The following is a 15,455-nucleotide window of genomic DNA, read 5'->3' on the forward strand; positions in this document are numbered from 1 at the left end:
TTTCTTTCTTTCTTTCTTTCTTTCTTTCTTTCTTTCTTTCTTTCTTTCTTTCTTTCTTTCTTTCTTTCTTTCTTTCTTTCTTTCTTTCTTTCCTTCCTTTTTTCTCTTAAATGTTAGGTTCTACAATAGAAAAAATATTGGCAGATGATAGTAATTAGATGCAGCAGAGAACATAAGGTAGCAGAGTGGTTGGTCTCTGCACTGATCAAAGGTGTAAAGTCTGGTCACAAATTGTTCTCCAGGACGCTTGTATCACTTCCTGATTCCACCAAGAGGGCATTACTGTCCCAATTTTCTAACATTCCCTTCAATTTTAATAATTTTCCTTTTGGCCAAAAAAGCCACTCTGAAAGGCGTGAGGTGTTATCTTGTACTGTTTTAATTTGGATTTCTCTAATCAAAAGTGATTTGGAGCATTTCCTCATAGAATTATGGAAAGTTTAATTTTTTCAGTTGAGTATTACCTCTTTATATTCTTTGACTATTTATCAATTAGGAAATGTTTCCCATTCTTATATACTTGACTCAGTTCTCTATATATTTGAAAAATGAGACCTCTGCCAGAGACAGTTGCTATGATTTCTCCTCCTTCTCCAATTTGTTGTTTCCTTTTGAATCTTGGTTTCATGGGTTTTCCTTGTACAAACATCTTTGAATTTAATGTAATCAAAATTATCCATTTCATTTTTCATCATGTTCTTTATCACTTGTTTAGTCAGAAAATCTTCCCCTTTGTCTTAAATCTGGCAAGTAAACTTCACTTTCCCTTAATTTATCATATCTACCTTTATTTCTAGGTAGAATATATATTTTGACTTTATCTTTGTGTATACTAGGAGATATTAGTCTATGACTGGGCAACATTTTTAAAGACCACATAGTTTGCCTTTCTTTTAGTGGCATTGGGGTGAGTGGGAATTATGGCTCTAGAGCTCAAAGAGACTTCAAAATACACCTTACCTTCTGGCCTAGTGTCAATTCTAAGAGAGAAGAACATCATGGGCCAGGCAATTGGAGTTAAGTGATTTGTACAGGGTCACACAGTTGGGAAATATCTTAGGCCAAATTTGAACCCATATCCTCCATATTCTGGGACTGGTGCTCTGTTGACCTGATGCTTCTTATCTGACCCTGAAATCCATCATTTCATTGAGCTCATTTTACAGATGAGGAAATCAAGGACCATGCAGCTTAAGTTACTTGTCCAAAGTTATATAAGTAATGGTTATAAACTACCCAGGTTCAAGATGTAGAAACTGAGGCACAAGGAGTGATTTCCTAAGGTTTCATGAGTAAAAAGAATAAGAGTTGGCTTTTGAACCTACATCTAATGACTCCAAGTCAGTATTTTATTTACCATAAATCATAATAAAATGTTTATGATATGCTTTCCTTCTTGACTTCTCAAGAGTCCCCACGTATTTGAAGATACGTGAAAAAGCTTCCTTTTTGCAGACAAGTTAAACCAAATTAATTTCAGAGCTGGATGGTTGCCTATAATTATCCAACTGGATTTGACACAAGCAAACCCAGAAATGCATTTATGCAAATACAATTCATAGATCCAGTGGACAAACACATTGTCAGATCTCCTATTCCCACTCAATCAGTGACAAGACTTTGGCATTGATCATGGACAATTTTGCTTGCTTCTATCACCCATTTCTAACCAGTTGAGAAACTCAGTCATCTCCCATGTCTGGAGGTTTCAGCTTGATGTGTATTCAGAGCCCCATACTAAACCGTTCCCTGGGCTCCCAGAGTGCTTCTCTCCCTGATTCCTGAATCTTCCTACCCTGTTTATTGACTATTCTCTACCACCTCTCTTGCTTATTCCTCATTTGTACAAGGGGTTCAGAATAGAATTTTTCTCTTTGTGGTGGCAAAAAATTGGAAAATGAGGGGTGTCCCTCAATTGGGGAATGGCTAAACAAATGGGGGTATCTATTGGGGATGGAATACTATTGTGCTCAAAGGAATGATGAACTGGAGGAATTCCATGTGAACTGGACTGTCCTCCAGGAAGTGATGCAGAGTGAAAGGAGCAGAACCAGGAGAATATTATACACAGAGGCAGATACACTGTGGTTCAATAGATTGTAATGGACTTTGCTACTATGCAACAAGCCAGGACACTCCTGCAGGACTTATGGAAAATAATGCTAACCACATTGAATCAAAGAACTATGGGAGTAGAAACACAAAAGAAGAACATATGACATCACTCTTCACATGGATATATGGGTATGTGAGCTGGGCTTTATGCATTAAAAGATCTCTCTACAGCAAAAAGAATAATATGGAAATAGGTATCAAGCGATAACATTTGTAATGCCCAGTGGAATTGCTTGTCAGTTCTGGGAGTGGGAAGGGAAGAGGGGAGGGAGACAATATGAATCATGTAAACATGGGAAAAGAGTTAAAAATAAAAATTGAAAATAAATGAAGAATAGAAATTTTCTGTGAAAAGTTCCAATGATGGCATGTAGGGGACGTGCACACACACACACACACACACACACACACACACACACACACATGAAACTCAGATATCTTTGGAGCACATTTGTTCTTTAGGAGCTGGAGTCAGATGGTGGCTGTCAAACTGTAAATACCACCTGGATATCAAAGGCACTATGTACTCCGCACTATGATGAGTGATGACTTTATGATGAGTGAGAGACAAAGAGACAGAGACTGTGACAGGCAGAGACAGAGAAAGAGAAACACAGAGACAGAGATAAAGACAGAAAAGGACAACAAAGACAGAGACCAAGAATCAGAAGAAAAGAGACAGAGACAAACAGAGAGAGAATCAGATCTATGCAGAGGCAGAGATGGAGATAGATAGAAACAGACACAGTGACGGAGACAGAGAAATATAAGCAGAAATAGATGATGATAATGTTCAAAGAAGATTCTAGAAACCTAGAATCATATATCCCGATGAATTTATATTTCCAATGTGGGATAGTGAGGCCCAAGTCATTAAGAATAAAGGATAAACTTCCTTATTTTACATGTAAACAAACAGCCCCAAAGAAGTCCAGTGACTTATAAAGATCACATAACTAGGAAGAGTCATAGTCAAGATTTCAATCTGGGTCCTCTGCCTCTGGCATGTTAGTTGGCTAGAACAATTTTCTATCAATATTGTATTAACACATTTTTAAGGTGTAACCCCACCATTATTTGCAGTGCTTCTCTGTGACCATTTGGGCAATAATAATAACAACAAAATGTAGTTACCTCTTCTCGTAAAAGATTCCTATATTTCAATATCTTTTGTGTTGAATCTTATAAGATGAAATGGAATAGGGATTAAATCTGAAGTCTTACCCTTGAGTTCAAAAAAATCAACCTCATGAGCAAAACATAAAAGAGAAATAGGAAGAGTTCAATGCACCTGAAAAAAAAAAGATCTGGGATTTTCTGTATCAACTTATTAAGAATTAAAAGCAGTCATAATTCTATGGCAATGAAGAAAGCCAGTGTCTCTTGGCTGCTTTGAGAATCCTCATTTCCAGGACAAAATGCAAATGGAATGGGTTGCTTCCCAAGATGATGGCTGAGGGCATTGAGCTAGAAGCATTTCTCTTCCCACAGTGTTTGAGGGTCCTGGGCTCTCTCCAACAGAGCCTGAGGGAAGATGGTGGCCAAAGTGGTGGAGGTACTGATTTGACTTGCATGACATGTGTTGCCTCTAATCTCTTAGGGTGGCTTTCTGGGACAGTTAGACTGACTTAACTGCCTTGTAGGTGGCAGTTGGTTGGTATTTGATAGGGATGGCTGTCTCCTTCCCCACAGGAGTTGCTTCCCTGGTTGATGGCTGTAATGACTGGGCTGGAAGCAGTGATGGTTGCTGGGAGATGGCACTCTAAGAGATCATGTGCCCGTGTGCCTACTTGCACCTTATGGTCATTAATTGTTGCAGTTGGTGGTGGAGAATGTGGGCCCCCTTTCCATAATGAGATCTCCTCAAATGGATAAGTGTGGAAGCTGGTCTTGTGGTTTAAAGCCAGTCAATAAGCCAATAAACATTTATTAAGTGTCCACACTGAGCCCGTTACTCCGCTAAGTACTGGGGACGAGAAGAGATATTCACTACCTTTGAGAAGCTCAGAGACTAACAGCTATGTAAAAAGAAGGTAGATCCAGGGAAAGTCAGAACCGGCTTTCCGAGAGCCCCTTTTTATCCAGCATCTACTGGGTGCTGGGTAGTGTGCCAAGCATTTTTACAAAGTAGCATCTCATTCAATCTTCACAACAACCTTTCGAAGTGGGTGCTATTATTCTTATTTTACAATCGAGCAAATTGAGACAAACATGACTCGCCTAGTCACATATGGAGTAATTGACTGAGATCAGATTTCCACTCACAACTTCCTGACTGCAGAACCAAGACTTTATCCCAGATGAATGCTTTCCCCCTCACCTTCCCTTTCCCTTAGAGACCTACTTGCCTGGAGGAGGCTGGGTAATATTCTTAGCTCATCATCAATTCCACACATCACCACATTGTCACCTATTTTGCCCCCTACTCAATGCACATGTTGGGTTTAATCATCTCCTATAGCACATTCCATTTTCTTTTCTTTGTAAAAGCAAGGGAGGGCCTGGTTCATCTCCCAGGGCTAACCCTCTCTGCTTCTGGGGTTCTGATATTTTGTCCGTATGTACATCTGACTTAATTACAGTGTGTTTTTCCCCCTCTATTGAACACTGTAACGTTAAAAAAGTCTGTGTCTAGTTTGTTCAGATATCTTTAGATGTCATTGGATCCTAACATTTCTCTGCAAAGGAAAAAAAAAATAACTCATTCCAATTGTGCAAGTTCTCAAGCACATTGAACCCTTTGGTTCAATTGGGTTTATCCATACAGGGACTAGTTCAGAATGCTATTTCAGTAAAAATCCTACCAAAACAAATAAGCAAAAGAGAGAAGGGAGTCTTTCTGTTTATCAGCTGTTTGCTTTTTTTAATTGAATCCCAATGGGAAAGGCCTGGGAACAAGGTGGCTTCGAAACGTGAAGCCTCAAAATAACCCCAAACTGGCAGTTCTTAGCCAAATGGATCCTTAGTTTCTTTGAACAGTTGAGAGAGGTTATTACTTTTGGAAAAATAAAATTCTCCTTGGGCCAACTCAATTTCAAAGCTTCTTCACCTTGGATGATGTTTTCCACCTCCAAAATATGCACCATTAATGAGAGCAAAATTCAATGGACAAATGTAGAAGGCTTGGGTTTATTAGCAGTATGGAAAGGAAATAGAGTTGTTAAGCACTTCCTACGTTCTGAGCATTGTGCTAAGTACTAGAAAAATAAGTAGAAAATCAAGACATTTCTTGATTTTAGTCATTTTTGTTCCAATTAGAAGAGATAACACATAGAGGAAAAGTTAGCTTCACGGTGGAGAGCACGTCCTATTGGCCCTTGGTTTTCAGAAGCAAGATATACGCCAGTGAATGAGAGGAGGGATCTGGAGTACACAGTGCCAGGAGAGGTGATAAGCTGAAAGCACACTTAGGTCCCAAGAAAATTTGGTAAGGTGTGTTGGTCCTTCCCCTTACCAGAAGGAGCATTATTTGAGGACTCATCCCAGGGAATCTATTTTGCACATATTTCGCTTCAAGGGTCTCAGCCCATGAATGCTCAGTGTGAAGATCCTGGCAAGAGGTAGGCTCGGACACTGACTGGGGTCACTGGAAGGAGAAGGAGTCCCAGTCCAATCTGATTGGTTCTGCACTCTGGCTTCTGTAGATGGATTCTGGGCAGTGTGACAAGCACAAGATGAAGTGACTGAAGGAACAAAAGTTTGATCTTCTGAGAGTATCGATCTCTTAAGCAATGCCTGCCAATTGCCCAATAAATCAGGACCAAGTCCCTTCCTAAGTTTAAGGCTGACCAAAGTCCAAATATGGTGGAAGGAGACTTTTATACCTTAAAAACAATCAAATAGAGTCAAGTCATTAAAAGGAAATACTATAGTAGGTAATTGTATTTCTAACTGGATCAAAGATGAGGGACTTTCCAAGCTGAAAGAGGGAGAGTAAATAGGTACAATTTGGTTTTATCAAGTTTTGATAAGCTATTAAAGGAGCATAGAAACAATAACTGGTTGATCTGTATGGGGCCCATTTGCAGATGAGACATATGGGTTGCTTGAGATGCACAAATGTGGAAAAAACTCTGCATGTCAATCTTGGGATCTGACTGGGTTTCTGTTCAACATCACTAGGTCTTTGGTTGAGTCTTTCCACAGCAGGTCCAGGTGGTCCAGAATCCCAAATATGCAAGGATAGGGTTAAGTAAAGCACTAGGGTTGTCTCCCAAGTCACACTGTTGAACAAAAGTATTTTTTTAGACAGAATTTGGACCAAGTCCATAATTGAATAAAAAAGGGAACTGAGCTAGCTCCAGAATTGAGTCACAAGATGGAGTTAGTGTAGTTTACAAGATTCTCACAATTAACTACTTGCTGTCCGAATCTCCTTAATTCAATCCATTTTCTTAGAGCAGCCAAGGGTTAGGGCTATTGGAGGAAGAGGTCCTAGGCTGGTCATAGATGGCAGGGGTGAGCTACATAATGTCTTAGGACCTCAGGATCTTTCTCTATAAAGTATGATTATATGCAGAGTCAGAAGAGGCCTTAGAAGTCAGCTTCCCCAAACTCTACTTCTGGCAGAAAATGTCCCTGAGATCTAGAGAGTGAACTGACTTACTCAAAGTCACACAGACAGGCAACAGCAAAGAAGAGGCTTTAGTTATGACCTTTTCCAATTTCAGTTCTCATTCTGTGGCACTTAACTCATATGGAGGTTATGAGGCAAGCATAGCAAAAAAATAAAAAAATAAAAAAATAAAATGAGACTTGGTATTATCTGCTAGTGAAAACCCCCAGGCTTCACAGCATATTTAGCATAAGGGTCATTGTTAGGGAGATGCCACATGAAGTGATATCTTGGGTCCCTTACACTCTGAGGTTTTACAAGTCTAGGATTTCTGCTCATCTTTTGAATAATAATAGCTCTCATTTATTTAGGGCTTTAATAATTACAAGGTACTTTCCTCACCTGGTGCCTTTGAGGTAAGTAATCTAAATATTATCTCTATTTTACAGATAAAAGAACTGAGGCACAGAGATGAGAGAAGATCTTCAAAGTCTGGATTTTCTGAATTTCTGTTGCTGTATTTAAGGAGATATTTCTCATGGAAATGTGGTTAAATGTTAACAAATTCAGTTTTCTTCAAAATATTATTTGATAATGCAATCAAATTTGCTACTTAACAATTCCTGGAATTTTTCAATGTTTTACTGAGATGCAAACATTTCACTGCTTCATTTTATTAAAAGACCATTAGTATATTCATTTGATTGCAGGAGTGTTCCACTGTTCAAATCCACTCCCAAGAAGTAGATGCCATACCTCAAACTGTGCATTAGGATCCTATGTAAGCATGATTTTTGCTATTTAGTATTTTCAGTTGTGTCTGACTTATCTTGACACCTTTTGGGGTTTTATTACTAGAGATACTGGAATGATTTTCCATTTCCTTTCCCAGATCATTCTACAGATGAAGAAACTGAGGAAAACAAGGTTACACAACTTGCCCAGGGTCTCACAGCTATTAAGTGTCTGAGGCCAGATTTGAATTCAGGACTTCATGATTCCCAGTTCGAAGCCCAATCCACCAGGCAACTCATTTCTAAGCCTTATTGATTCTATGCTCTACATAGACATTCAGCCCCTTCTCTCCACTCAAATAGCCTCTACTCTATGTTTCTTCAGTCTCAGTCAGTTTCTTCATGACCCCAGTTAGAGTTTTCTTGGCAACAATACTAGAGTGGTTTGTTATCACTCAAACAAGGTTAAGTGACTTTTCTAGGGTCAAATAGCTAGCCAGTATGCTACTCTTGCTTTTTTTAAAGTTTCAATTGAAACCCAAAAGATTCTTCTCTACCCTCTTTCCTTTACTCTCTTTGTCTACCTGCTTCTACTGTGTTTCTTGTAAACATCATATGGTAGTGTCAGATAGCTAACTAGTATCTGAGGCCATATTTGAACTCAGATCTTCCTAAATCTAGGGCTAGAACTCTATCCAGTGACACTTAGCTTTCCTAAGTATCATATAGCTTTTGTAACAAAAACTCAAGGCTTTATATTTTCTTTCAGGGGAAAATATGGTCATTTAATAAAGTAGAAAGTTTCTAAGCATTTCTGAAGGAAAGACTAGACTTTTCTAAAGCTAAACAAAAATAGATCTGATTAAAAGAAATAACAGAGGTAATTACATCTTGACTAAAGGTGGTAGAGATACATATCTAGAGAAAATTAAATAGGGGTAAAAAGGAATATCTTTTCAGCAGCACATGGCACATATTCAAAAACTGATTAGGGAATAAAAAACTCAGAATCAAATGCAAAAAAGCAGAAATAATAAATACAAATTTTTCAGATCATAATGCAATAAAGTTATAATAAGGGCTTATGGAAAGTAATTTGGAAACCAAATAATCTAATTCCAGAACTGGTGGGTCAAAGAACAAATAATAGAAACGATTGCAGATTTCTTTGAAAAGAATGACAATTGGGAAATGACATATCAAAATTTAGGGGATACAACCAAAGCAGTACTCAGGGGAAATTTTATATGTTTGAGTGCTTTTATCAATAAAATGGAGAAAAAGCATAAATTGAGTATGCAACTAAAAAAATTAGAAAAAAAACAAGTTAAAGATCCTCAAGGAAAGACTACATTGGAAATCCCAAAAATCAAAGGAGAAATTTATAAAATTGAAAATAAAAGTCTATTGAACTAATAAATAAGACTAGGAGTTGACCCTAATAAAGAACAACAATAACAACAAGTAAAATAGATAAAACATTAATTAATTTGATTTTAAAAAGGGAAGAAGAGAATCAAGTTACCAATATCAATGAAAGGGGTGATTTCACCTCTAATTAAGAGGAAATTGAGGCAAATATTAGGAATTATTTTGCCCAAATACATAACAATAAATCTGATAATCTAGGTAAAATGAATGAACATTTACAAAAATATTAATTGCCTAGATTAATGAAAGAGGAAATAGAATACTTACATAATCCCATCTCAGAAAAAAAAGAAATGGAACAAGTCATCAATGAACTCCCTAAGAATAAAATTCCCAGGGCCAGATGTATTCACAAGTGATTTCTATCAAACATTTAATGAGCAATTAATCCCAATACTATACAAACTATTTGGCAAAATAAGCAAAGAATGAGTCCTACCAAAATCTTTTGGCATACAAATATGGTATTGATACCTAAGTCAGGAAGACCAAAAACAGAGAAAGAAAATTGCAGACCAAATCCCTAATGAACATTGATGTAAAAATCTAAAATAAAATACAATCAAAGAGACTGGAGTAATATGTCACAAAGATTATTCACTATGACCAGGTGGAATTTATTTTTATTTTTTGTTTATTTATTTTTTAAATTTTTATTTAGAGTATTTTCCATGGTTACATGATTTATGATCCACCCCTGCCCCACTTTCTCCTACCCCCTCCCAAACCCAACAAACACCTCCCCTGGGTTATCCATGTATCATTGTTCAAAACTTATTTCCATGTTGTTCATATTTGCAGTAGAGCCATCTTTTAACATGAAAACCCTAATCACATACCCATCACAGTATGTGATCAATCATATGTTTTTCTAATGCATTTCCATTTCCACAGTTCTTTTTCTGGATGTGGAGAGTTTCTTCCTCCTAAGTCCCTCAGGATTGTCCTGGGTCATTGCATTGCTGCTAGTAGCAAAGTCCATTACATTTTTTCGTGCTACAATCTATCAGTCTCTGTGTACATTGTTCTCCTGGTTCTGCTCCTTTCACTTTGCATCAGTTCCTGGAGGTCTTTCGAGTTCACATGGAATTCCTCCAGTTCATTATTCCTTTGAGCACAATAGTATTCCATCACCAGCAGATACCACAATTAATCAGCAATTCCCCAATCAAAGGGCATCCCCTCATTTTCCAATTTTTTGGTACTATGAAGAACGCAGCTATAAATATTTTTACGTGTCTTTTTCCTTATCTCTTTGGGGGGTACAGACTCAGCAGTGATCTGGCTGGATCAAAGGGCATGTAGTCTTTTAAAGTCCTTTGGGCAGAGTTCCAAATTGCTTTCGAGGATGGTCGGACTAATTCACAACTCCACCAGCACTGTATCAGTGTCCCAATTTTGCCACACTCCCTCAAACATTTATTACTTTCCTTTGCTGTCATATTGGCCAATCTGCTAGGTGTGAGGTAGTACCTCAGAGTAGTTTTAATTTGCATTTCTCTAATTAGGAAGGATGTAGGACACTTTTTTCATGTGCTTATTGATAGTTTTGATTTCATCATGTGAAAACTGTATATTCATGTCCCTTGACTATTTGTTGATTGAGGCATGGCTTGATTTTTTGTAGATTTGACTTAGTTCCTTATATATTTGGGAAATTAAACCTTTGTCAGAGAGTTTTGTTATAAAAATATTCTCCCAGTTTGTGCTTTCCTTCTAATTTTGGTTGCAAATTGGTTTTGTTTGAACAAAAACATTTTATTTTGATATAATCAAATTCATTCATTTTATATTTCACAATGTTTGCTGTCTCTTGCTTGGTCTTAAATTCCTTCTTTTCCCACAGATCTGACAGGTATCTATGTTCACCTAATTTATTTATGATTTCACTCTTTATATTTAAGTCATTTGCCCATTTTGAATTTATCTTGGCATAGGGTGTAAGATGTTGATCTAAACCTAATTTTCCCCATACTGTTTTCCAGTTTTCCCAGCAGTTTTTTGTCAAATAGTGAGTTCTTGTCCCAAAAGGTGGGGTCTTTGGGCTTATCGAACACTAAATTACTGAGGTCATTTACCCCAAGTCTATTCCATTGGTCTACCCTTTTGTCTTTTAGTCAGTACCATATTGTTTTGATGACCACTGCTTTATAGTACAGTTTAAGATCTGGTACTGCTGGGCCCCCATCCTTCGTATTTTTTTTTCATTTGTTCCCTTGATATTCTTGATCTCTTGTTCTTCCAGGTTAACATTGTTATAATTTTTTTCTAATTCAATAAAAAAATTTTAGTCGTTTGATAGGTATGGCACCGAATAAGTGCATTAATTTGGGCAGGATTGTCATTTTTATTATATTATCTCATCCTACCCAGGAGCAATTAATGTTTTTTTCCAATTGTTTAGATCTAGTTTTAATTGTGTGAAAAGTGTTTTGTAATTGTGATCATATTATTACTGTGTTTGTCTTGGCAGAAAGATTCCTAAATATTTTATGTTGTTTAGAGCAGTGATGGGCAAACTATAGCCAGTGGGCCAGATGGGGGGAAAAGAGGGGCCTGAAATGTTCTATCTGCCTGTGGGATATTATTCCTAATCTGATGAATACAATGAGTAGGATGCAATACAATGAAACTTCAAAAGAGTTGCCTTGGAAACAGACTGACAGAGGAGCATTTCATTTCCTTTGTTCCCCTCTTTAAAAAGTTTGCCCATCACTGGTCTAGAGTGATTTTAAATGGAGTTTCTCTTTCTAACTTCTGTTGAGTTTTGTTGGAAATATATAATAATGCTGATGATTTTTGTGGGTTTATTTTGTACCTTGCAACTTTACTGAAGTTGTTAATTATTTTCACTAGCCTTTTAGTTGATTTTCTAGGATTCTCTAAATAGACCATCATATCATCTGCAAAGAGTGATAGTTTAGTCTCCTCATTGCCTACTTTTAATCTCTTCAATTCTTTTTTCTTCTCTAATCGCTACTGCTAGCATTTCTACTACAATGTTAATGTTAAATAATAGAACTGATAATAGGTATCCTTGCTTCACTCCTGATATTATTGGGACAGCTTCTAACTTTTCCTCATTGTGGATGATACTTGCTGATGTTTTTAAATATATACTGTTTATTACTTTAAGGACTGGCCTAGGTGGAATTTATACCAGGAATGCAAGTTGGTTTAATATTCAGAAAACTGTCAGCTTGATTGACTATATCAATAATCAAATTAATAGAAATCACATGATAATCTCAATAGATTACCTCAATTGACAAAATACACCACTTACTCCTATTGAAAACACCAGAAAGCATTGAAATAAAAGGGCCTTTCCTTAAAATTAATACTAAATTAAAACCATTAGCAAGTATCATCTACAATGGGGATATTAGAATCCTTCCAAATAAAATCAGGAGTGAAGCAAGGATGCCCATTATAACCACTATTATTTAACATTATACTAGAAATGCTGCAATTAAGAAGAAAAAGAAATTGAAGGAATTAAAGTAGGCAATGAGGAAACTAATCTATCACTCTTTGCAGATGATATGTTATACTCAAAGAATCCTAGAAAATCAACTAAAAATAGTTGAAATCATTAATAACTTTAGTAAAGTTGAGGGATACAAAATAAACCTGCATACATCATCCACATTTTGATATATTTCTAACAAAATATCAGCAAAAAGTTATGAAGAGAAACTCCATTTAAAGTTACTGTAGATAATATAAAATACCTGGGAATCTATTTCCCAATACAAATGCAGGAATTATATGAACACAATTATAAAACACATTTCACACATATAAAGTTAGATTGAAAAAACTGGAAAAAACATTGATTTCTCATGGGTAGAATGAACTAATGTAATAAAAATGACAATCCTACCACAATTAATTTACTTATTCAGTGCCATATTTATCAAACTACCAAAAAACTCTTTTTTTCAAAATAGAAAAAATAATAACAATTTATCTAAAAAAACAAAAGGCCAAGAATATCAAGAGAATTTGTGAAAAAAAAGTGAAGAATGATGACCTAGTGGTAGCAGATCTTAAACTATACTAAAAAGTAGCAATCATCACAACAACCTTTTGTTGGCTATAAAAGGTGAATCAATGGAATAGATTAGGAGTAAATGCAAATTAAAACAACTCAGAGGTACCACATTATGCCTATAAGATTGGCCAAGATGGTGGTAAAGGAAAATGATAAATATTGGAAGGGCTGTGACAAAATTGGGACACTAATGAATGACTTGTGGAGTTATGAACTGATTAAACCATTCTGGAGGGCAATTTGGAATTATGCCTCTAGGACATAATTTTATAATTTTCTCCTTTGATTTTTGAGATTTCCAATTAAGTATTTTTGGGGGATTTTTAATTTGTTCTTTTTCTCTTTTCTATTTTTTTTTTGCATTCCAATTTATTGATCTGCTTTTTCTCCATTTTATTGATAAAAGCATTCAGGGATATAAATTTTCCCCTCTGTACTGCTTTGGCTATATCACATAAATTTTGATTCCTCATTGTCACTTTTCTTATTTTATTTTATTTTTTGATTTTGGAAAATTTTATTTAATTAATTAAGAATATTTTTACATGGTTACAAGACTCATGTTCTTTCCCTACCCTTCCCCCACCCTCTCTCATAGCCGATGTGCAATTCCACTGGGTCATTGTCACTCTTTACAGTGAAATCTGTGATTATTTCTATGATTTTTTTAACCTACCCATTCAGAAGAATTAAATTATTTAGTTTCCAATTTATTTTTGTCTTTCCATAAACCCTTGTTATCATTTTATTGCATTATGATCTGAAAAAGTTTCATTTATTATTTCTGCTTTTTTTTTTTTTGCATTTGGTTGTTTCTTTTAGAAAGAATTGGAAATACCTACATGAACTGATGCAGAGTGAAATAAAAAGGACCAGGAAAACATTGTACACAGTAAGAATACTGGGGAACAATCAAGTGTGATAGACTTTGCTACTACTAGCAATACAGTGAACAAAAACCATTTTGAGGGACTTATGAAAAAAAAAAAGTTATCCATCTCCAGAGAAAGAATTGTTGGAATAGAAATGCAGTTAGAAGCATATGATCTATCACTTGTTTATTTGGGCGTATATTTTAGAATTTTGATAATATAGTACATATAATATAATAATATATAATAATATTAATATTATATGTGAGAATAATTAGTATTTGCTTACAAAAATGAACAATATGGAAATATGTTTTGCATAATAATGCATGTATAACTCAGACTGAATTTCTTTTCACCTCTGTGAGAGGACAGGGAAGAAGTGAGAGAGACAATTTGCATCATATAATTCAGAAAAGTCATGGGGAAATTTGTTAAGATAAAAAAAATTAAAATAAAAACTAAGGGCTCTAAATTCAAGACCCAAACTCCCTCTTTTATTGGACTCCCTGTAGGTGAATATGAGAAATAGAGTGGACCTGAGCAGTTGTGTAGTCTAAACAACACACAAAAGGAAAACCGATTGTCAGACATCCAACCATTGTCTCCTTCTATTTTGCTTAGTCATGAAATTTGTTATCTGTTGGCATGAATAACTGAGATGTCTTAGATTTGCTTTACCCTTAAACAGCAACAATCTTTTTACTTGGATATAATTATGAGGATTATCCTGACCTCCTGTTGCTCTCAATGTCCTTTGCCAGGCTTAGGAGAATTTGTTGCATAGATAATGGCATGGAGTACTCACCTGCCGCGTGCTTAGCCCACAGTTTTCATGACTCTCCTCTGGGACTGGTGACCTCAAAGATTCCTTCCAGTTCTAGAATTATGATCAGATGTGGGGAAAAGAGCCAATTCATTACTCCCACTTGGGGCTTAGTTATCCCAGCTGTGAAAATCTTCCTATAATAGAGTGGGGCATCTGTTGGCATTCTAACCCAGCATGCTCCAGAAGAGAGGTAGCTATAAAGGAACAGTTGTAACTCTTTTAAACATCATGCAAGTGTTTTGAACATCAAAGGGCAAAGGGAGTTTTTAGCCCTGAACAGAATTTCTATTACGTTGTACCTCAATTTCTATACGATTTAGTATTTATTTTAATGAGTTGGAATGGGTATAAACATCCTAGAGTCTTTTCTTTAAGTCAGCCTTCTTGCCTTACCTCTCTCATGCATTTTTGCTAGTTTATCCAAGGAGAAAGGGCCATTGTGCTTACAGTCATCCCAACGGCCTAAAAAGGGATTTCCTCTTGAAGTCTTATTGTCTGTTATAACGTCTCACAGCAGAGGGCATTTGGGTATGTGCTAAAACTTTAATATATTAAGATGCTGATCTTTCATCTTGGAGAACCTTTTCAAAGCAGCTTGTCTTATTTATTTTCTAAATGGAGTCAACTCCATTTAACCAAGTAGAGAGTTCCATAAACCTTGAGATATTTAAACAGGGGCTGGGTGATTACTTGACAGCAATGTTGGAGATGTAGGCTGATGCTTTCTATAAAGGTTGAGCTCAATCATTCAAACAATTGATCAGCATTTATTAAGCACTATTATTAGTTACTGATTATATATATATATGTATATATATATATATATATATATATATATATATTGAGAATACCATTGGAGAAA

Source organism: Gracilinanus agilis, chromosome 4, assembly GCF_016433145.1.
Source record: "Gracilinanus agilis isolate LMUSP501 chromosome 4, AgileGrace, whole genome shotgun sequence".
NCBI lineage: Eukaryota > Metazoa > Chordata > Mammalia > Didelphimorphia > Didelphidae > Gracilinanus > Gracilinanus agilis.